This window comes from Pongo pygmaeus, chromosome 4 (genome assembly GCF_028885625.2).
Source record: "Pongo pygmaeus isolate AG05252 chromosome 4, NHGRI_mPonPyg2-v2.0_pri, whole genome shotgun sequence".
NCBI classification, from domain to species: domain Eukaryota; kingdom Metazoa; phylum Chordata; class Mammalia; order Primates; family Hominidae; genus Pongo; species Pongo pygmaeus.
This window is the reverse complement of record NC_072377.2, coordinates 161551842-161573659: the sequence shown is the minus strand read 5'-3', so window position 1 is coordinate 161573659 and position 21818 is coordinate 161551842. Positions and strand designations below refer to the sequence as shown.

General features: G+C 38.6%; 1 protein-coding gene and 1 long non-coding RNA gene across 12 annotated transcripts in view; one reads left to right on the top strand and one right to left on the bottom strand.

Annotated features, from left to right (window-relative positions):
* The window catches only part of SGCD (sarcoglycan delta), a 1056619-nt gene that overhangs the window by 13181 nt on the left and 1021620 nt on the right, over window positions 1–21818 (bottom strand). The gene's annotated exons all lie outside the window — the stretch shown is intronic.
* The window catches only part of LOC129036791 (uncharacterized), an 82991-nt gene that overhangs the window by 39983 nt on the left and 21190 nt on the right, over window positions 1–21818 (top strand). The window contains exons 2-3 of the long non-coding RNA XR_008502649.1: window positions 13381–13472; window positions 15370–15485. This is a non-coding gene — a long non-coding RNA (uncharacterized LOC129036791). The remainder of the gene's footprint in view (window positions 1–13380; window positions 13473–15369; window positions 15486–21818) is intronic.

Genomic DNA, 21818 nt, shown 5'->3' with positions numbered 1-21818 from the left:
CTATCGTATCTTTACCCCTATTTTCTGTAATCCTTTCTTCAAGAAATTAATGCTTAAATTTCTAAAACCAATCTATGTAAACAATAGTGAGGTAATAGTAGTATATATGGCTGAGTGATGCATACTTCATGATTATACAGTATTTCTTATAACTTATTTAAACAGGCTACATCAGCAATATCAAATTTAGGATACTTGGAATGTGTTCAAACTCGGTACATAGAGTTCAAAGTGAATGATTCAGTATAAACAGAATAGTTTGGTGAAAAAGAAAGCTTGAAATAGAAAAAAGTATGGAGCTTACAGAGCTTTATCAGATGTAGGACTGGCATTTCAGACAGGCATTAGAATTCACTTTATTCTTGCCCACTGCCTAGGCCTCTGAGATTAACAGGAGAGACCCAGGCCAGAGAGGTAGACTCAGAAATGACTCCTGCCTTCCCTATATCTCAGCCATGAAGGAACCAGGGTGGTGAGAAAGGGCACTACTCTGAAAGTGTCCTATTGTGAAAGGCTGCAACAAAATAGAGATGATTATTTCCTGGAAGCAGAGACAAAAAAGGTAACTGGCTTTCTGTTTTACAGCCCAGCTTAATGTCCTTTGATGTTCAGGCAGACTTAACAGAAGTTGTTCACACGCTCATCTTTCCACTGAGATAAAGCTTCTTGATATGGTTTGGCTGTGTCCCCACCCAAATCTCATCTTGAATTGTAGTTCCCATAATCCCCACGTGTCATGGTAGGGACTTGGTGGGAGGTAATTGAATCATGGGGGTGGTTATCCCCATGCTGTTCTCATGATGGTGAGTTCTCATGAGATCTGATGGTTCTATAAGGGGCTTTCCCCCTTTGCTTGGCACTTCTCCTTCCTGCCACCTTGTGAAGAAGGTTCCTTGCTTCCCCCTAACCTTCCACCATGATTGTAAGTTTCCTGAGGCCTCCCCAGCCATGGGGAAGTGTGAGTCAATTGAACATCTTTCCTTTATAAATTACCCAGCCTCGGGCAGTTCTTTATAGTAGTAATAAAATGGACTAATACACTCCTACAAAAGCCCTGTGGAAACTGCAGAGAGCATCACTCCTGAAGTGATGTCTGTCAACCTCTGTCCATAGATTAATGATCACAACACAATTGTTTAGATGGCACGTAGTAAGGAAAAATGGAAGGTTTCCTCCTGATGGGGTGGCAGTTAAGGGTCCTGCTGGCTCTTGGAAATGAACGCTACTTCCATTAGGAGAAAATGCAACCCTCTCAGAGGAGAAAGAAGAGCCTCACTGAACAGATGCAGAAAGGAGGAGTGGCCAGGAAGGGTGGGGGCCGGAGCTGGGCTGGGCCAGGCTGTGCCATATCTTCAAGAATGGTTCTCAAATGTGAGCATCAGAATCACCTGGTGGACTTGTGAAAACAGTGCTGGGTCCACCCCTAGAGTTACTGATTCAGTAAGTCTAGAGGGGTGCCCACACATCCACATTTGTAACAAGTTCCCAGGTGATGCTGATGCTGCTTGTTTGGGTGGGCCACACTTTGAGAAGCATGGCTGTAGTCCAAGGGTCATAAACTCAGGTTTATGACCCCCCACCAAGACTAAATAGGTGATGACAGTGAGTAACCCATGAGAAAGCTGTAAGTAAAATGACATTCCCAGAACAGTAACATGTGGTATGTGGCACTGGCCTAAATGTGAATGAGATGATGGAGATGCTGTCTATGGGGACAGCTGCTGTTCTATCTACCCTGGCCAGTGGTTGCCAGGGCTTCTGATTTTAGTGTTTTCTAATTTAAAATGTTTTGAATTTTGATCTGAATTATTAAATTTTATGAATAGACACAAAATGATATAAAATTATAAATATGGTATAAAGAATGATAATGCTAGCCGTCACAGTAGCTCACGCCTAGAATCCCAGCACTTTGGGAGGCCAAGGCGGGTGGATTACCTGAGGTCAGGAGTTCGAGACCAGCCTGACCAACATGGTGAAACCCCATCTCTACTAAATAGAAAAAAATTAGCCGGGTGTGGTGGCAGGTGCCTGTAATCCCAGCTACTTGGGAAGCTGAGGCAGGAGAATTGCTTGAACCTGAGAGGCAGAGGTTGCAGTGAGCTGAGGTTGTGCCACTGCACTCTAGCCTGGGAGACAGAGCAAGACTCCATCTTGGAGGGGAAAAAAGAATGACAGTGCTTTTTGACATGGTTATAAAGAATGACAATGGTTTTGTATAATTATCATCTTTTTAAAGAAAAAACAAATTTTGTAGCAACCTGAGCTCCTCTTCCTGATCCCTTCTATTTCCTTCCCCCCTGAGAGTAACAACTATTAGGAATTTTGTGTTTGCTGTTTTCCTGCTTTTCTTTATGACTAAATTTGCATCCTTAAACAATACACTACTATTGCATACTTCCCACACAGAATAATTTCACTTTATAATTCTTTGATGACTTTTGTTTTCCCTCCTCAATATGATGTTTCTGAGGTTATTCTACATTTCAGCACATAGCTGTAATTTATTCCATTTCCCCAGTGTTACCATATACCATGATTTATTTGTCCATTCTACTGTCAGACACTGGGTTGGTTTTGGCTTTTTGTTTTTACAAGTGGTGCAACCATGAACATTCTTGTGTGTGGCTCCTGATGCCTGAATGCAAAATTCTCTTTCAGACTAATGTGGGAGAGTAGACTTGCTACTCCTAAGGATCTGCATATCTACAGCTTTATTAGATAATGGCAAATAGCTTTCCAAAGTGATTGCTCCAACTGACTTTCCCACTAGTGTTTAATGTTCCAGTTGTTCACTTTCTTGCTGACATTTGATACGGCTAAGTATGAAATGAGTGTGAAATGGGATGCCATTATCTTTTAAAACTGCATTTACCTAATTATTAATGGAGTTAACCATCTTGTCATTTGTAAGCCATTTGGGATTTTCGTCAGTGAAATATTTTCATCTATTTTGTTTATTTCTCTTTTTTGTCTATTTTTATTTTTATTTTTAGGTGTGATTTGTGGAATACTTTTATATAATCTGAAAAATATTCAGCAGTTCTATGTATTGACAATTTCTTCTTTCCGTTTGTGGTTTGTCTTTTCTATTTAGCATCTGTGGATGAACAGAGGTTTTACATTTTAATGCAGACAAATTTATGGTCTTTTGGAATCGGGATTGCGCTTTCTGTGTCTTACCTGAGCAATCCTTCCCTACACTGAGGTCATGAAGCTCTTCTATATTGTTTTCAAAGGTTTTATGTTTTCTTTTTTCATTACGTCTCTAATTCATCAGGTATTAATTTTTGTGTATAGTCTGAGGTTGGGGTCAAAAGAGATGGAGATTATCTCAACATATGTTGAAAAAGCCAACATTTAGGTCCATTATAAATAATATTCCCATACCTTTATGGCTCTCTTCTGGGGTTTTCTAGTCTATTATTCGATTTGTCTATCCCTGCAAAATATCGTTTAATTAAATATTGTAGCTTACTTATTTGAGTTTTAAAATTCTTTATACTTCATAAGGCAAATCCTCTTACCTTATTCTTATTCAGGAATGTCTTAGTGATTCTTGGGTCTTCCACATACATTTTGGAATGAACTTAAGCTTCATAAGGAAATTCTGTTGGAATTTGGATGGGATTCAAATTCAATCCATGGACACTGTAGCTATCTCCAATGACTTATGTTTTATTTGATGTATTTCAATAGTTTAACCTATCTTTTGTAGCTATTGAAAATGGTATTTTTTTCTAACTGGTGTGAGATGGTATCTCATGGTGGTTTTGATTTGCATTTCTCTGATGGCCAGTGATGGTGAGCATTTTTTCATGTGTTTTTTTGGCTGCATAAATGTCTTCTTTTGAGAAGTGTCTGTTCATGTCCTTCACCCACTTTTTGATGGGGTTGTTTGTTTTTTTCTTGTAAATTTGTTGGAGTTCATTGTAGATTCTGGATATTAGCCCTTTGTCAGATGAGTAGGTTGCGAAAATTTTCTCCCATTTTGTAGGCTGCCTGTTCACTCTGATGGTAGTTTCCTTTGCCGTGCAGAAGCTCTTTAGTTTAACTAGATCCCATTTGTCAATTTTGGCTTTTGTTGCCGTTGCTTTTGGTGTTTTAGACATGAAGTCCTTGCCCATGCCTATGTCCTGAATGGTATTGCCTAGGTTTTCTTCTAGGGTTTTTATGGTTTTAGGTCTAACATTTAAGTCTTTAATCCATCTTGAATTGATTTTTGTATAAGGTGTAAGGAAGGGATCCAGTTTCAGCTTTCTACATATGGCTAGCCAGTTTTCCCAGCACCATTTATTAAATAGGGAATCCCTTCCCCATTTCTTGTTTTTGTCAGGTTTGTCAAAGATCAGATAGTTGTAGATATGTGGCATTATTTCTGAGGGCTCTGTTCTGTTCCATTGATCTATATCTCTGTTTTGGTACCAGTACCATGCTGTTTTGGTTACTGTAGCCTTGTAGTATAGTTTGAAGTCAGGTAGCGTGATGCCTCCAGCTTTGTTCTTTTGGCTTAGGATTGACTTGGCGATGCGGGCTCTTTTTTGGAATGGCAATCATTAAAAAGTCAGGAAACAACAGGTGCTGGAGAGGATGTGGAGAAATAGGAACACTTTTACACTGTTGGTGGGACTGTAAACTAGTTCAACCCTTGTGGAAGTCAGTGTGGCGATTCCTCAGGGATCTAGAACTAGAAATTCCATTTGACCCAGCCATCCCATTACTGGGTATATACCCAAAGGACTATAAATCATGCTGCTATAAAGACACATGCACACGTATGTTTATTGCAGCATTATTCACAATAGCAAAGACTTGGAACCAACCCAAATGTCCAACAATGATAGACTGGATTAAGAAAATGTGGCACATATATACCATGGAATACTATGCAGCCATAAAAAATGATGAGTTCACGTCCTTTGTAGGGACATGGATGAAATTGGAAATCATCATTCTCAGTAAACTATCACAAGAACAAAAAACCAAACACCGCATATTCTCACTCACAGGTGGGAATTGAACAATGAGAACACATGGACACAGGAAGGGGAACATCACACTTTGGGGACTGTTGTGGGGTGGGGGGAGGGGGGAGGGATAGCATTGGGAGATATACCTAATGCTAGATGACGAGTTGGTGGGTGCAGCGCACCAGCATGGCACATGTATACATATGTAACTTACCTGCATGTTGCGCACATGTACCATAGAGCCTAAAGTATAATAATAATAATAATAATAATAATAATAATAAAAAGAAAAAAAAAAAAGAAAATGGTATTTTTTTTAAAAAGTATTTCTCATTCTCCTATTCCCTGGAATATAGATATCTAATTGTTGATCTTAAAAATCAACACCTAGGTAATCTGTTTTTCATAATCTATCTGTAGGTTATTTTAGGTTTTCATTGCAACTATAAATTATGTTAATTTGTGAAAGTTTTATATCTTGTTTTTTTTGTTTGAGACAGAGTTTCGCTCTTGTTGCCCAGGCTAAAGTGCAGTGGCGCAATCTTGGCTTACTACAGCCTCAGCCTCCCAAGTAGCTGGGACTACAGGTGCCCACCATGACACCTGGCTAATTTTTGTATTTTTAGTAGAGACAGGGTTTCGCCATGTCGGCCAGGCTGATCTCGAACTCAAGTGATCTGCCTGCCTGGGCCTCCTAAAGTGCTGAGATTAGAGGCATGAGCCACTGTGCGTGGCTGTCATTTCTTATACTAATTCTTTTTCTTTTTATACTGTACTGTCTAGAACCATGCAATACAGTGTTGATTAGAAGTAAAGAAATGAAAACCTTGCTTCTTCCTCACCTTAGAGAGGAAATTTTCAACAATTTACCATTAAGTATGTTTTTTGTTCTAGGATTTTTCTCCCCTAATGCCTTTTAATAAGATAGTTCTCTTCTATTCTCATTTTGCCAAAAGTTTCTATCATTAATTAATGTGAATTTTATCAAATACTATTTTATATAATGGAATATCTATAAAGAATATATTTCTCCTTAATATATTAATGTGGTGAATTATATTAATTTTCCAATAACTATCCACTACTGTGTTTTTGGCTTGAGCCCAACTTTGTCATTATGTACTATCTTTTGTATATATTTCTGAAAATATTTCATACTTTTTTGTTAATTTGCATCTGTATTCATAAAAAAGTGTGATTCTATAATTTTTCTTTCTTGTAATACCAATGTCAGGTTCTATCACTTTTCTATAATCCAGAATTGTTTATGAAAGATTAGAATTATTTGTGCCTTGTATGTTTAAACACATTGATAAACCCTCTGGGCATGAAAAATACATGTTTTTCCACCAAAAAAATAATTATAGCCTCATAGAGGTTTTCTGTTTCTTCTCCAGTTGTTTTTGTAAGTTAGCTTTTTTTTTTTCCATTTCATATAAAGGTTAAAGTTTGTTGACAAAGATTTTTAAAATAATATCCTCATTTTTAAAATGCCCCCTGCTATTCTCCTTTGCACTGATAAAGAAGATTTTTTAAAATAAAAAATAAAATGCCCCCTGTGTTTGTAGCTGTCTTTTTTTTTGTCCCACGTATATTTTTCACGTCTTCTTTTTCCCTTGGACAGTACTGCCACAGGGTTTATTTTATTAGTCCTTTCAAGGAGCTAACTTTTAGGTTTGTCAATCTGATCTATTTTTATGTTTAGTTCATAAATTTTTATCTGTCTTGTCCCAGATAATTCTCCAGTTGTTTTAAGTTCTAAAATGTGCTGTTTTGTTAATTTTTGCCTTTCCAAATTTTAATATATGCATTTAAGTTATGAATTTTTCTTTGATGGCATCCCAAAGGAATATTTATAATATAGGTGTAAATATTTTCCAATTTTAGTATGACTTCTCTTTTGGCCTATGAGGTTTATAGAAGGGTGTTCTTTAGTTTTAGAAATACATAAGATTTATTAGTATAGATTTCTAGTATTTTTAAATTTTGAACTTTTGAACATTGTTTTTGAACTGACAATCTTATAATAGAGGACATTTTCTGTATAACATCAATTCCTTAAAAATTGAGCCCGGCTGCAATGGCTCACGCCTATAATCCTAGCACTTTGGGAAGCTGAGGTGGGCAGATCATCTGAAGTCAGCATTTCGAGACCAGCCTGGCCAACCTAGTGAGACTCCATCTCTACTGAAAATACAAAAATTAGCTGACCATGGTGGTGCATGCCTGTAATCCCAGCTACCCTGGAGGTGGAGGCTGCAGTGAGCTGAAATTGCACCACTGCACTCCAGGCTGGGCAACAGAGTGAGACTCCGTCTCAAAAAAAAAAAAAAAAAAAAAAAAAATTGAAACTACCTTTTTGTCTCAGTATGTATCAATTTTTATAAATCTTGCATGCCTATCTGAAGAGAATATGTTCTTCAGTTGTTGGTGCCATATTATATGTCTTATTAACTCAAGTTATTTAGTTGTTCCACTAAAATTTTTTGAATATTCATGTCTATTTTTATCTGTTTTATCATTTACTAAAAGAGGCATGTTATTAGATGCATACCAGCTTAGAATTGGTTTATCTTCTTTATCTTAATATATAGTGATTCTCTTTATTTCTTGTAATGCTTTCTGTCTTAAAATTTATTTGCCTATTAGTATAGTTGTTCCACTATGCTTCTGTTATTTGCCTTGGACACATTTTTCTGTCATTTTAAATATCAACTATTCTATTATGTTTTAGAGGTCTTTAATATAACTGAAATTTTTAAAATTTCAGATGACTTTTTATTGAGGTAGAACTTATATACAGTAAAGTGCACAAATCTTACTAATATATTTTGATGAATTTTGATAGATGTATAGTTTCAGGTAATCATCATCGCATCCAACACCAGTACCCCAGAAAGTCACCTCATGCTTCTTTGCATTCACACCCACCACCCTCCGGAGGCACGCATTCTTCTGATTTCTAGCACCACAGATAAGTCTTGCTTGTTTCTGAACTTCATATAATGAGAATAATAGTTTTTACTCTTTTATGATTTTTGAAACTAGAAATTCTTCCATGTGGCTCTGTTCATCAGTTGTTCATTCTTTTTATTGCTTAGTAGTGGTTGATTGCATGAATAGACCATGATTTGTTTACCCACTCTACTGTTAATTGACATCTGGTTGTTAACAGTTTGTGGCTATTTTGTAGAAAGTACTATGAACATTCTTACACAAGTCTTTTTGAGGAAAAGTTTTCATTTCTCCTGAATAGGCAGCTTTGAGTGGAATGACTAGGTTACAAGATAGGCATGTCTTTAATGTGTGTGGTGAGGCAGCATCTAAGATGGTCCCCAGGATTCCTTCTCTCCTGGTATTCATGCCCTTATGTTATTCTCGCCCCTCAACGTGGGCTGGACATAATGACTTCCTTCTACACAAACAGAACATGGCAAAATTAGTGGGATATCACTTATGAGCTTAAGATGTAAAAAGACTGTGGCTTCCATCTTAGGCTCTTGTTCTCACTCTTTCAATCTGAGGGAAGCCGGCTACCATGTTGATAGCTGCCCTGTGGAGAGGCCCAAGAAACTGAGGAAGGGGAGGCCATGAGCCCAAGAAAAACTAAGGTGTTCAGTCCAACAATCTACAGAGAACTTAATCCTACCAATGACCACTGAAGTATATTTGGAAATGGACCCTCCCCTAGTCCAGAGTTTGATAAGATCACTGCCCTGTCCAATAGCTTAACTGCAACCTCATAAAAAAATCTTGAATCAGATGCATCAGCTAAGCTGCACCTAGATTCCTGACCTACAGAAAATGAAAGATAATAAACGTCTGTGGTTTTAAACTGTTAAGTTTTGGGGTAATGCGTTACACAGCAATAGATTAATAATACAATTAGAAATTGTCAAACTATTTTCCAAGATAGTTTTGCAGTTTTACATTCCTATCACCATTGATGTTGAGTGCCTTTTTAATTATAGAAATTTTGGTGGCTACATAATAGTACTTTATTATGATTTTCACTTTGCTGATGACTAACGTTGTTAGGCACTTTTTCATGTGATTACTGGGTGTTCAAATATGTTTATTTGGAAGGGGTCTATTTAAATCTCTCTCCCAACCTTTTTACAGTTAGGATACTTGCATTTTTGTTATTGATGATTTTTTTTTTATATATCCTAAGTAAAAATTCTTTTTCATGTATATTTCAAGTATTTTCTCACAATCCATGAGTTTCTTTTTCATTTTTTAAGCAGTGTCTCTTAATGAGTAGCTTAAAATTTTGATTTTAATTTTGATAAATATCAATTTATTAATATTTGTAATTTTTAGTACTTTTGTGCCTTCTCTAATAAACCATTGGCTACCCCAAGGTCACAAAGATACTCTTCCCATGTTTCTTCTAGAATCTTTATAGTTTTAGCATTTATGCTTAAATTTATGATCCATCTTGAATTAATTTTTAAGAATAGTGTTCATTTTTTCCTGATAGGTTTATCCAGTTGTTCCAGCTCCATTAGTTGAAAAGACAATCCTTACCCCATTGAACAGTGCTGATGTTTTTGTTGAAAATCAATTAAGCATATATGTGTGGATCTATTTCTAAACTCTCTGGTCTATTTATCTGGCCTCAGGATACCACCTGGCTGTCTTAATTCTCTTAGTTCTGTGTTCTTTAATCCTGCAAGACTATTGTTTATACAATCAACATTTATTTATGTCTATGTATTTAACTCTTTACATATTCCTTCTGTTACCTTAGGCTTTCCAATATCAAAAGAATCCTTGATATTTTCCTTTAGTAGATGTCTTCTGGGGTAAGCCCCCAGTTTTGTTTTTCTGGAATAGATCTTTAATTTGCCTCCTTTGTGAGAGAGATTTTGGCTATATCCACAACACTGCATTGACAATCATTTTCTCTCAGGTATTAAAGTTACTATTCCTTCATATTCTGCTTCTCACTGTTGTGATGAAGAAGTCAGCTGTCAGTCTAATCTCAATCCCAGAACTTCTACTTGGTTTTTTTTTTCTTGCCTACTCCTTTCTTAGGTCTGATGGTCTATAGTGTCATTCTGATATGTCTACATGTAAATTTCACTTTATTTGCAGTATTTTAATTTTAATTTTTTTTTTTTTTTTTTTTTTTTTTTTACTCTTTAAACTTGTGGTTTTGTGTCTTTCATCACGTTAGGACAATACTCACCTGATAAGTCTTTGAAAACTGTTCTTGCCCTAGTCTCTGTTTCCTCATTGATTCTGCAATTTCGATTAGATGTTCTTACTCTAGCATTCCTATTCTTCTGTCTCTGCTTTTGAGGTAATTCTTCAGATATATGTTCATATTGATTTATTTTTCTCTATTTCTCATATTCATTGGAATTTTGCTTTTTGAGATTGTATTTTCATTTCTAGAAATTGTTTCATTTCTTTTCTAATTTATTTTTATATGCCTTTATTTTTTACTCTGTTAATTTATTCCTGTGTTTTTTTTATGCATAGTAAGCATACTTAACTTGTTTTTTCCTCTGCTAATTCTCATAACTGAAGCCTCTGTGGGTCTACATTGGCTGCCTTGTTTTCCTGCCTGCTCTCTTGCTCATGGTGCCTTGTTTCCGAGTGTATTTTGTCCTTCTTGACTGTGGGTTCATATTGCTTGGATTTTTATTTCCAGGAATTATTTGAAGCCTGCATTTAAGATGGTTTTCTCTAGAGAGGATTTGCATTTGTTTCCATCACTCACTGGTGCCACCGTGAACTTGGACCCACCATAAACTAATTTCTCTGCTTGAGGTTTCAGGCCTATCCAGGTGATACGAATTCAGCCAGGCTACAAACCAGAGTGAAGTCCAGTTTGAAGTTATCAAGTGGTAGAGAAATTTATTTTTTCCCCTTTCATTCAGTGCTGAGGTTCAAGACAGGCAATTTCCCTTGTAGTCCTCTGAGTAGAACGGCCAGGTAGGGAAGACTAGGCAGATTAGATTCTATTTCACCCTTACACTGAGGCTTTGGTACTTGGGGGTCCCAGTTTCATCCATGAAATCTCTAAGACTCCCCACTTCAGTGAACCGCAAGATTTGTTTTGTTCCCATAACCCAGGAGGCCATGAAAACTGAAGCCAAATTTCATCTAGGTTAGCAAAATCTATAATGTTAAAGGGGCCTCAATGATCAGTTGATGTCTCTGTGTTCTCACACTCCTTTAGGGCTTGAATGTTGAATAATCTTAATTGTTTTCAGAGGGTGGACTGGTTAGGGAACTTAAAACTACCATCCGTGTTGCACTGGAGGTCCAGGTTTCCAATTTTTCAAAAGATTATGGAATTTGACATGGTATGATAAAATCAGCTTAACTTTAAAAGTTGGCAGCTTCTTTTTAAATTATGGATGTGCCAACTTTCTGAGAATCACATCTGGCTGAAGAGTTGTCAATTGGCTAGAAAGCTCCATGGAAGTTTGTTGATCATGGCTCCATTAGAGAAAGATAACATCTATGAATGAGATAGATATATAATTTCATTTATTATAGGAATTTGTCCTTACACATTTGGGAGACCTGGTTAAACAATCTAGGTAAGGTTGTCTTTGTGTCTGATGCTGGAGCTTGAAGTCAGTGGGATGGGAGTCAGGAAAAAAAGATAGATGTGAAGTGGGGAAGAATGATGATGAACTGGAACCCACGAGAATCTCCCACCACTTCTGTCTTTCTTCCTGAAACTCAGCATGTACCTAGCCCAGGAGTTGGAGAAGCTAGAAGAAAATTGGTGGGAGCCAAAAGACTAAAGTCTCGACCACACTAACAAGGTGATCGAGCAGGTGATCTCCAACAGTGCCTGTGGCTCTGCACTGATTTTCCAGCACAAAAGGAGTATGGCAGATGCTGCATTCTCACCTTCCAAACCTCATGCAGCCATGCTAACTCAGGGAAGGATTTTGGGAAATGTGGTTCCAGCTCAGCTAGGTTGATACATTAAAAATAAAAATAAAACAGGGATAACAAGGAGGGGTGGATTTATAGAGGCAGGGGTCTCACTATGTTGCCCTGGTTTTGAACTCCTGGGCTCGGGCAATCCTGCCTCAGCCTCCAGAATAGCTGGGATTACGGGTGTGCACCACTGTGTCTGGCTCAGGTATCCCTGTTTTAACTGCCTGCTTTGGCTTGAACACATGGTACTCGGGGGAACCAATTTCAACTTGCATTATAGAGATTGGCTTAAATAAAATAAGCACCAGAAAGTAGGAAGAAGGAACATAATCTTCTCTAATTATATAAGTTCTACTTTTAAGTCAAATAAGGGTCACTTTGAAACTCAAGCTCCTTCTTACCTGAAATAGGTATTTAAATTTTACCAATGAAGCTGCTGAGTTTGTAGAGATCTGTTGAAAGAAAAATCTATTCATAATATTCTAGGCTTCTACTCTAAAGACTTAAGAAATGTACTGGATAGTCTCATTTGAAGACTGTTTCTCTCAGAAAGCAGTGATATGTCCTTTAGAGCAAAACCATTTTGAGATTTGCTTCTATGAAAGGCAAACTTGGCCATTACAAAACATCATTTTGAATCAACTCTTCTTTCCCAGTGTAGAGCTAGTTGATTTATTTAATAAACATGGATTATACTGGGCTTAAGGGGCACAGAAACGCAGAGGGACCAGCATTCAGCATAAAGACTTTTAGAAAGAAAGTAATTTTATGGGTTAAAAGATATTTAAACAAAGTAGATAATGTGGTATTAATAAGAGGCAAGGCTGGGCGCGGTGGTTCATGCCTGTAATTCCAGCACTTTGGGAGGCCGAGGCAGGTGGATCACCTGAGGTTAACAGTTTGAAATCAGCCTGGCCAACATGGCGAAACCCTGTCTCTACTAAAAATACAAAAACTAGCCAGGTGTGGTGGTGGGTGCCTGTAATCCCAGCTACTGGGGAGGCTGAGGCAAGAGAATTGCTTGAACCCAGGAGGTGGAGGTTGCAGTGAGCCGAGATTGTGCCACTGCACTCCAGTCTGGACAACAGAGCAAAAACTTCATCTCAAAAAAAAAAAAAAGATGTAGGGAGCAAGTGAGGTATGGCTTTGCAGAATAAGGATTTTAAATGGAATGGTGGTATAAGGGGGCAAAAAATATTCCTGTGATGGTTAATTTTATTTTTCAACTTGACTAAACCACAGGTACCCATACATTTGGTCAAACATTATTCTAGGTGTGTCTGTGAGGGTGTTTCTGGATGAGATTAACATTTGAATCTGGAGAGTAAAACAGGTTCCTCCTTAATGCGGGTGAGTTTCATCTAATCTATTGATAACCTGTGTAGAACAAAAAACTGAGTAAGAGAGAACGTTGCCTGCTTGCCTGCCTACTTGAGACATTAGTCTTCTGCCTTCAGATTGGAATTTATATTAATACCATCTACTCCTTGGTTCTCAGTCCTTCTGACGTGAACTGGAACAACACCATCAGCTCTCCCGGATCTCCAGCTTGCAGACAGCTGATCATGGGACTTTTCAGTTTCTGTAATTGTGTGAGTCAATTTCTTATAGTAAATCTATCTATGTCCAGTTTTTTTCTGTTTCTCTAACACAGTGGAGAGTGCATAAGAGATAGCAAGAGGACTGTAAGGAAAGTAGCTAGGAGTCTGTTATTATCCAGGTGGGAGAAGATGGTGATTTGGATTTGGTGATGGACTGGATCAAGGCTGATTTCTAGTGTTGTAGATTTTATTACCAGTAGATTGTGGAGGTCAGCCACTGAGAGAGGGAAGAGAATAAGAAGAATGCTTATAGAGTATATGGATAGAACATCGTGAGTTCGTTTGAAATATGTCGACTTGAAGATGTCTGAGTCATCAAGCAGAAATGTGGGCATGTGGGGCTAGAGATAGTAAAGTGGGAGGTGTATTTGATAGTGGTTGGTGGAGTATTTCCGTATCGCTGAGTTAATGGTACTTTGTGTATAAAACCTCAAGAAAAAGAAACCTGAGGCTGGGTGCGGTGGCTCATGCCTGTAATCCCACCACTTTGGGAGGCCGAGGCAGGCGGATCACGAGGTCAGGGGATCAAGACCATCTTGGCTAACATGGTGAAACCCCGTCTCTACTAAAAATACAAAAAATTAGCTGGGCATGGTGGTGGGTGCCTGTAGTCCCAGCTACTCGGGAGGCTGAGGCAGGAGAATGGCGTGAAGCTGGGTGGCGGAGCTTTTACTGAGCTGAGATTGGGCCACTGCGCTCCAGCCTGGGCGACAAAGTGAGACTCTGTCTCAGAAAAAGAAAAAAAAAAAACAAAAAAACCTGAAAACATAATTGAATTCCATGGAGCATCCACTGTCTCTTTTTGGCTGGTAAGACTAGGAAGGTGCAATTGAGGAACTGATTGTCTAGCCAATTCACCATGTAGATTGCATCCTCCCAGGGTAAACATTTCCTCTGAAATGCTCTCATTTCTATAGTTAGACATGAGGCAAAGCCCTGACCAGAGTTCCAAAGTGCCCAGCCTCTGTTACCCTCTGAGAGGGTTTCACAGCTCATGTTTGAAGATGTGTAGTTTTTGGCCCAGGGAATACGACAAGGAGAAAATTGGTCATCTCTCCCAGGTTTATGAAGCTCTGAGATTTTTCTCTCTCAAACCTTCCTTTCATGGCACATTTCTGCATTCAATTAAAACCTCTACTCAGCTCAAATTCTGCTTAATGTACCTGTGAAACATGGGAAACTGGGTCCCTTTCCTTCCGGCTGTACTTGGAAGTCTCATGAATCAAAAAACCCTACAAAACATTAAATGTTATCACAAAGTCTGTTTTGAAAACTAAGAGAATAATATATTTGCTGTTGGCATTATCAGTTTGTTCTCTGTCTCAGGCTCACTTTTTGTTGAAATTGTTTTTGTTGAAGCAGTGATTACTTATCCAGATTTCTTGTTTTCATTTCCTTCATCATAAGAATCTACATTAATCACTTCCAAACTTAGATAAGCTTTTAGATCATATTGTGTTTCCATCCTCAGAGAATGAAGACAATGGCTTTTGTTACTTTGGGGAGTGACCTTCAGAATATCATAAAAGCCAAATAATATATGTGGTAGCTGAAATAGAAGAGGTTAGCTCTGTTCTTTCCCAGGAAACAGCAGTTTCACACCAACACCTAGGATTACTCTGTGTGTTATAAGTTTGAGAAAAATAATAATCAGAGAAAGTTATGACTGAAATGGAAATAACTTAGAAAAAAACTGGTGGGAAGGTATAAAGTTGGTGTATTTTTGGTCACTCAATCAAAGCCGCTGCACTTGGGGAGTTCTCAGATTGGGTGGGAAATTTCAATGTGGTCAGAATCACAAGGGGAGCTTTTGAAACATGGGTCACAACCCACACAAATTAAATCAGAATGCCAGGGCATTTATTGATTTGAATTTTTTCTTTAAGGAGGTGGTTGAGAACCATTGACGTCGACTGACTTAGCAGATCTTCAAACGTGAATAGGGAATCCTGCCATTCCACTGATGAGAACAGCATGCTTAGGATACTGCTTCTGAGAACAGGTAACCCAAGTTACAACCCCAATAGCTAAATTAACATACTTGATAAAAATCTACAGTGCCCACTGTGTAGGCCCATTATGCTTCTGTGTTGCCACTCTAATGCTACTGTCTATATAAAATTTGAGCAAATCAGTAGGATTCTTTAATTCAAAAGTTGTGTATCTCTAAGAAGGTGACATTATTCATGGCAGTCTTTAAAGTGTATATATTTTTCAAACAATTTCTTCATTGACCTGAAGTTCATTAGCACTCACTGAATCTTCAAGAGCTCAGTTTACTTTCTACTTCCAGAAAACCACTTTAAAAATTGTTCCCATATTTTAGCTGTGCTGTTTGATCAACACTAATGAACCAACAGCCATATTGAAGAGCCTGGTCTGTATCAATGTAATGGGACATTTGAAGTAATGGTGAGTGAGATTTTAATGCCAGGCAACTTTAAGAACATGATATTGGCTACCATCACGTTCAACTCCATGGTCCAATTAGTTTTCTGCCTGGATATTAATAATTTTGACAATAAAATTACGACATCATTTTCCTGCAACACTTGTGACTCATCTTCTATTTTTGAATTAAGCTTTTTCAGAGTCTGATTCAAAGGAACTGCAGAGGCCTAGGGTTTTCCAATTAAAGTCCATGGCAAGTATCACTGACAGATTTAGATTCATAAACCATAAGTGAATCCACATTATATGCCATGGATGTGCTTTTTGAGTTGGACATTCTAGCTGGTATTCAGTACCAGCTCCATTTGTGGCAAGAGGCAAGGGAGGTTCAGAGCGGTTGAACATTGTGGCCAAGACCATGTGCTTAGAGACTTGTAGATTAAACCCAGGTCTCTGATTCCTCACTAGTATGTTTTCATAATAATCCATGGTTCTGATTGTTTAAAAGTAGCTTTTATATTGGGTAGAAATATATTCCTGTAACATATGTCATCTGCAGCTTCCATAGGTAAATACACACAGTTTATAAAGACAAGCATTCTGGCTATTTTGAAGTTTTCTTTATCCAGGCTGAAGAGGATATTTGACAGATCCTCCAGCAAGTAGATTAGAGTGATCTTCTTGGTCATCCTCCCCTGCAGGAAATGGGAGGCCCACCTTCTGCTCTTACTCTTGATATATCCATTTCCTTCTCATCCTTCAAGACTCCCTTAAATGTCACTTCTTTAGAGAGGCCTTCCCTGACCATCCCTTCTATCACTTAGTGATATTTCCTTCATGCCACTGGACACAATTTGCAATTATTTGTCTCTTTACTTGTTTTAATTTATCTCTTCTTCTAGATTAAGCTCTGTAAATGTGATAATTCTACTTGGTTTATGCCCAGCATCAAGGTGTACAGGAAGTATTTGTTTGAATTTACTTCCCTCTTAGAACCTGCTGCCTTGTGTTGAATGCAAAGCTCTTGCTATGTTCTGAGCAAGGTCCAGGGCCAAATGAGCACACTTTCCTTTCTTTCCCTTCTTGGTATGATTCTGAACAACTTAAGATTATTATTGCAGTCTAGTTGCATTAGAATTGGCAGTCTCATTAGTGTTATCTTTCACTGAACTTAGAAAAAAAAATATGATGCTAGGGCCATATTTTGTTACGTTACCTTTTAGATTTTCCATAAGGGCCACAGTTTCCCCCTCTTAATATATCTTAAATACCTTATTCTTACTTCTAACTTATTAGCAATTTCATGCCACCTACAATCTTTTATTCCAAATTTCTTGGAAGGGAATGTAGGATATTTCTTTAAAGCTTGAGCTTCAGACTCAGGATTTTGAGCCCAAGCACCTCATCTGCTGGATGTCTGCTGGATGTTTCACCTTGGAAAAGGCTTTTTGAGGCTGAGCTGTTTCTCATGTTCAAAAGAGATATTGGTGTTTTCTTTGTAGCACTGTTATAAAGATGAAATGTGGAAATGTAGGTGAAGCCTTAGGATATGGCAGTGATTGGTGTTAGTGTAGTCATTCCCCCCTCAAATTGGTTAGAACTGATGATTTCTTTTGTTCCTAACTCTAATCCCCTCTCTGGTGTTCCTGATCCACAAGAGACATCCTGTTTTACATAGTGGCCACATAACAGACTGCAAATAACTTGAATGCAGAGTAATTTTAATCCAAAATGTTCAAAGTTAAGTGGCTAAAAATAGTCCATTCTTCTTCCATGCTAAAACTTTAAGAACTATGAGAGAGGAAAAGCTTGACAGATTCTCTGTAGAATTTGTCAATTACTTTTGCCAGAGGTCAAAACTGATAATAAATTCTATGCCTTAGTAGCCTAACATGGCTTCTGAACTGTGAATAGAAGCTGGGATTTTGTAGCAAATGGTGTTCCTCAGAACTCGAGGTTTCCCAGGTGACTGCATATGAAACTACAAACATCACAATAGCAGTTTCCAGAGGGACTCTCTTTATGGTCCTCCCCATACCCTCCATCCCCAAACCATTACATTCTTTACACTGTGATTCTTTCTAAAGTGAGATAGAAACTAAATAATTGATTTGAATATCAAAGAAATGATGTACATTTCCATCTTCTCAACTTTCATTAGAGTACTGATTTTTCAAGTCTTCCCAATAAGACCTAATGCTCTCAGAACATCTAATGACCCATGCAACTAACTTGACTCCATGTGTAACAGAGACCTAGGCTGTTGATTATTTTAATTAGCAATTAAAAGTAATACATTCACAAATGTTATTTGGATTTTTCATTTAAATGAAATCTCTAGCTTTGATCAGTATTGAAAATTGGTTCAGCCCATGGGGCAGTGCATCATAGAAGGTGCTCTGGAGTAGGAGGAGATGCCTGTCATCGAGTTAGCCACTAACTCGCGATGGGGACCCATTCTCCTGTATACAATGAGAGGGTTAGATTAGCAATTGAAAGGGTCCATCTCTCAGCCCTGACACACACTTCATGTTTCTTAGCAGCAAATAGATTCTGGAAGATTAATAGTAAATGTAAGTATACTGCCTGCCATATGATTATAATGTAAGAGATCTCCTGCATAAGTAAGTCAAGTGGCCACCCTGTGCTCTCTTCATCCCCCATGCTAGCCTTCTGTAGACATCCTCAAGAGTATTCTGTGTCCACTTACTGATATATTGTACAGGAATCCCTGTCTGTGGGGACCAAAGTAGGTGATCCACATAGCTCTAGGAAGGGTGAAAACAATATTAGTGTCTTATATGTAAATAACTATACCTCATTCAAGCTTAATTTTTTAAAAGCCACTTACTAAAAATTATAGCTAAAAATTATTGCATATTTACTATACAGTAGGCAATGTGCTAAATAAAACATTGTAGGAAGAAGTCACATTAATATTATTATCCTGACTTTACAGTTAGTTGGGGGATGTTAAGCCTAAGGTAACTCAGCTAGCAGCAGAGTAGATGTTCCAACTGCAACTCTATCACTAGAACCCATGCTTTTAAATGTTACCTGAAAACTGCCACCATTTACTAGAATGAACAAATGCTACAGTAATAGACTAAGTTTTAGGGCTCTGGGAAAAAGTAAATTGTAATCAGATAAAACTGAGGAAGTACTTAATTTGTGTTAAGAGACTCTGGGTGATGTGAATGTATATATTTAAAATGATATATATCATTTTAAATGGTTATCTATTGGATATAAATTGAAAAACTTCTATCTTTGGTCCAGCCATTAAATAAATATTTTGGTTAGTAACTAGCTTACCTACTTTGCAATTCTGTATTACCCATTTCAGGATCCTCTGTTAGTGAAAATGGTAACATGAGAAGCCTGAAATGGTATTTGAAAGCGATATGGAGGTCGTTCTGGTGTTGGTCTCAGTACGGTTAGCTGGGGGATTATGTGAAAGCTGAGGGCTGAACAAGTCAGAGGGCATATTTGGAAAGTGATTTAAGTGATTACGTTCAATAATAATAATCACTATGTAGTGAACACCAGTGATGCTTTCAGACTTTCATATGGTCCAGGGAGTTCTCAATACATCCTATGCAGTATGTGGTAGAATCCCTATTGAACAGATGAGGCTCAGTAAGGTGGAGTGACTTACCCAAGTCCACCCTGTCATTCACTTGGAGATGGGGCTCAGGTAACCAGGACTATCTGGCTTCAAAGTAGCCTTCTTAAAACTTTCCATTGAATTGCCAACTCTCATAGAGGATTAGTGAATTCCTCTGGGGATCTGGGACACAGACACACAGACTCACTAAAAGGTAAGTGTTTTTTATGGAAATCTCTTCTGTTCAGCTTCAAAAGTTTTACAAATTTGGTGTTGTACCATATAAAATATCCCTATTTAATGAAAAAATAATAGTTTATCATTTGTGAGTTATTTGATTTGTATCCAAATCTTTGGGTAAAATATTCTCCAGGAAGATGTGTCAAGTTTATCCTATGGCTTCCTGTGCTCTAATTCAAATTCAGGATGAACAAAACTGCAATAAAGCAGAGTAAGTAAACACAAGGAGTGGCCAAGATGGCCGACTAAAAGCAGATAGGATGTGTGGCTCTCACAGAGAGGAAAGGAAGGAAGGGGCAATTAAATACAGCACTGCCAACTGACACATCCAGGCAGTCAACACTGGGACTAATCAAGGAAACAATTTGACCCACAGAGAATGAAGAAGAGCAAGGCAGGACGATGGCCCATCTGGGAGCTGAATGTGGAGCCAAGGGAACCTCCCTTGCCAAGGGAAGCAGCTAGTGATTGTGTGATCCCAGGAAAACTCTTCTCCCATGGATCTTTGCAACCCTCAGATCAGTAGATCCCTTCAGAAACCCACTCCACCAGGGTCTTCAGTCTGACACACAGAGCTACATGGAGTCTTGGCACAGCAGCTTCTCAGGCACACATGGAGACCTGGGAACTTTAGATACTCTGGTTTTCCAGGCTTCCCAGCACAAGTAGCTGCAACTCTGGCAAAGCAGGAGGTCAGACCTCCATAGATACCCCTAGGAAAGTGGCTGAATCCAGGCGGCAGAGCAGCGATGGTCTGTGGGCCCTGCTTTTATGGCACCTCACAGGATAAGACCCACTGGGTTGGAATTCCAGCCAGCCACCAGTAGCAATGTTGCACCTACCTGGGACAGAGCTCCTGAGGGGAGGGGCAGGCTGCCATCTTTACTGTTTGGAGAGTCCAATCTGACCGGGGCAGAAGGGATACCCCCTAGCACAACACAGCTGCTCTACAAAAACATAGCCAGACTGTTTCTTTAAGCAGATGCCTGATCCTGTTCCTCTTCACAGGGAAGAACCTCACAACTGGGGCCTCCAGCCACCCCTGCCAGTGCTCTCCAGCTGACAGAGATTTGAAAACTCCCTGGGACAGAGCTCCCAGAGGCGGTGGGGGTTAGGCTACCATCTGTGCTGTTTGGGTGACTTAGTAGTTCCAGCCTTTGGGCTTTGGAGAGTCCATGCTGACTGGGGGTGAAAGTAGTACCCCAGCACAGCGGGTCCCTGACCCCATTCCTCATCACTAGGTGGAGCCTCCCAACCAGGGTCTCTGGCTGACAGAGGTTTCAGGCCTCTCTGGGATGGAGCTCCCAGAGAAAGAAGGAGGCTGCCATCTTTGCTGTTTACAGCCTTCACTGGTGATACCTCCAGGTACTGGAAAATCTGAGGTGATTAGGGACTGGAGTGGGTCCCCAGCAAACTGCAGCAGGCCTTCAGAAAAGTGGCCAGACTGTTTAAAACAAAACAAAAAAACCATCCAGAGGTCAGCAACCTCAAAGACTGAAGGTAGATAAGCCTAACAAAATGAGAAAGAATCAGTGCAAAACCACTGAAAACTCAAAAAGCTAAAGTGCCCTATTCCCATCAAATGACCATACTACCTCACCAGCAAGGGTTTGAAATGACAGAAGTAGAATTCAGAATATGGATCAGAACAAAGTTGACTGAGCTAAAAGAGTACATTGTAACCCAATGCAAGGAAGCTAAAAATCATGATAAAACATTGCAGGAACTGACAGACAAAATAGCCAGTATAGAGAGGAATGCAACCAAACTGATAGAGCTAAAAAACAGACTACAAGAATTTTATAATGCAACAACAAGTATTAACAGCAGAAAAGACCAAGCAGAGGAAAGAATTTCAGAGCTTGAAAACTGCCTTTCTGACTAGAGAAAAAATAATGAAATGGAATGATGAAAACCTCTGAGAAATATGGGATTATGTAAAGAGATCAAATCTACGACTGATTGTTCTACCTGAAAAAGATGAGGAGAATGGAACCAATTTAGAAAACATGTTCCAGGATATCATGCATGAGAACTTCCCCAACCTAGGTAGAGAGGCCAACATTCAAATTCAGGAAATGCAGAGAACTCCAGTAA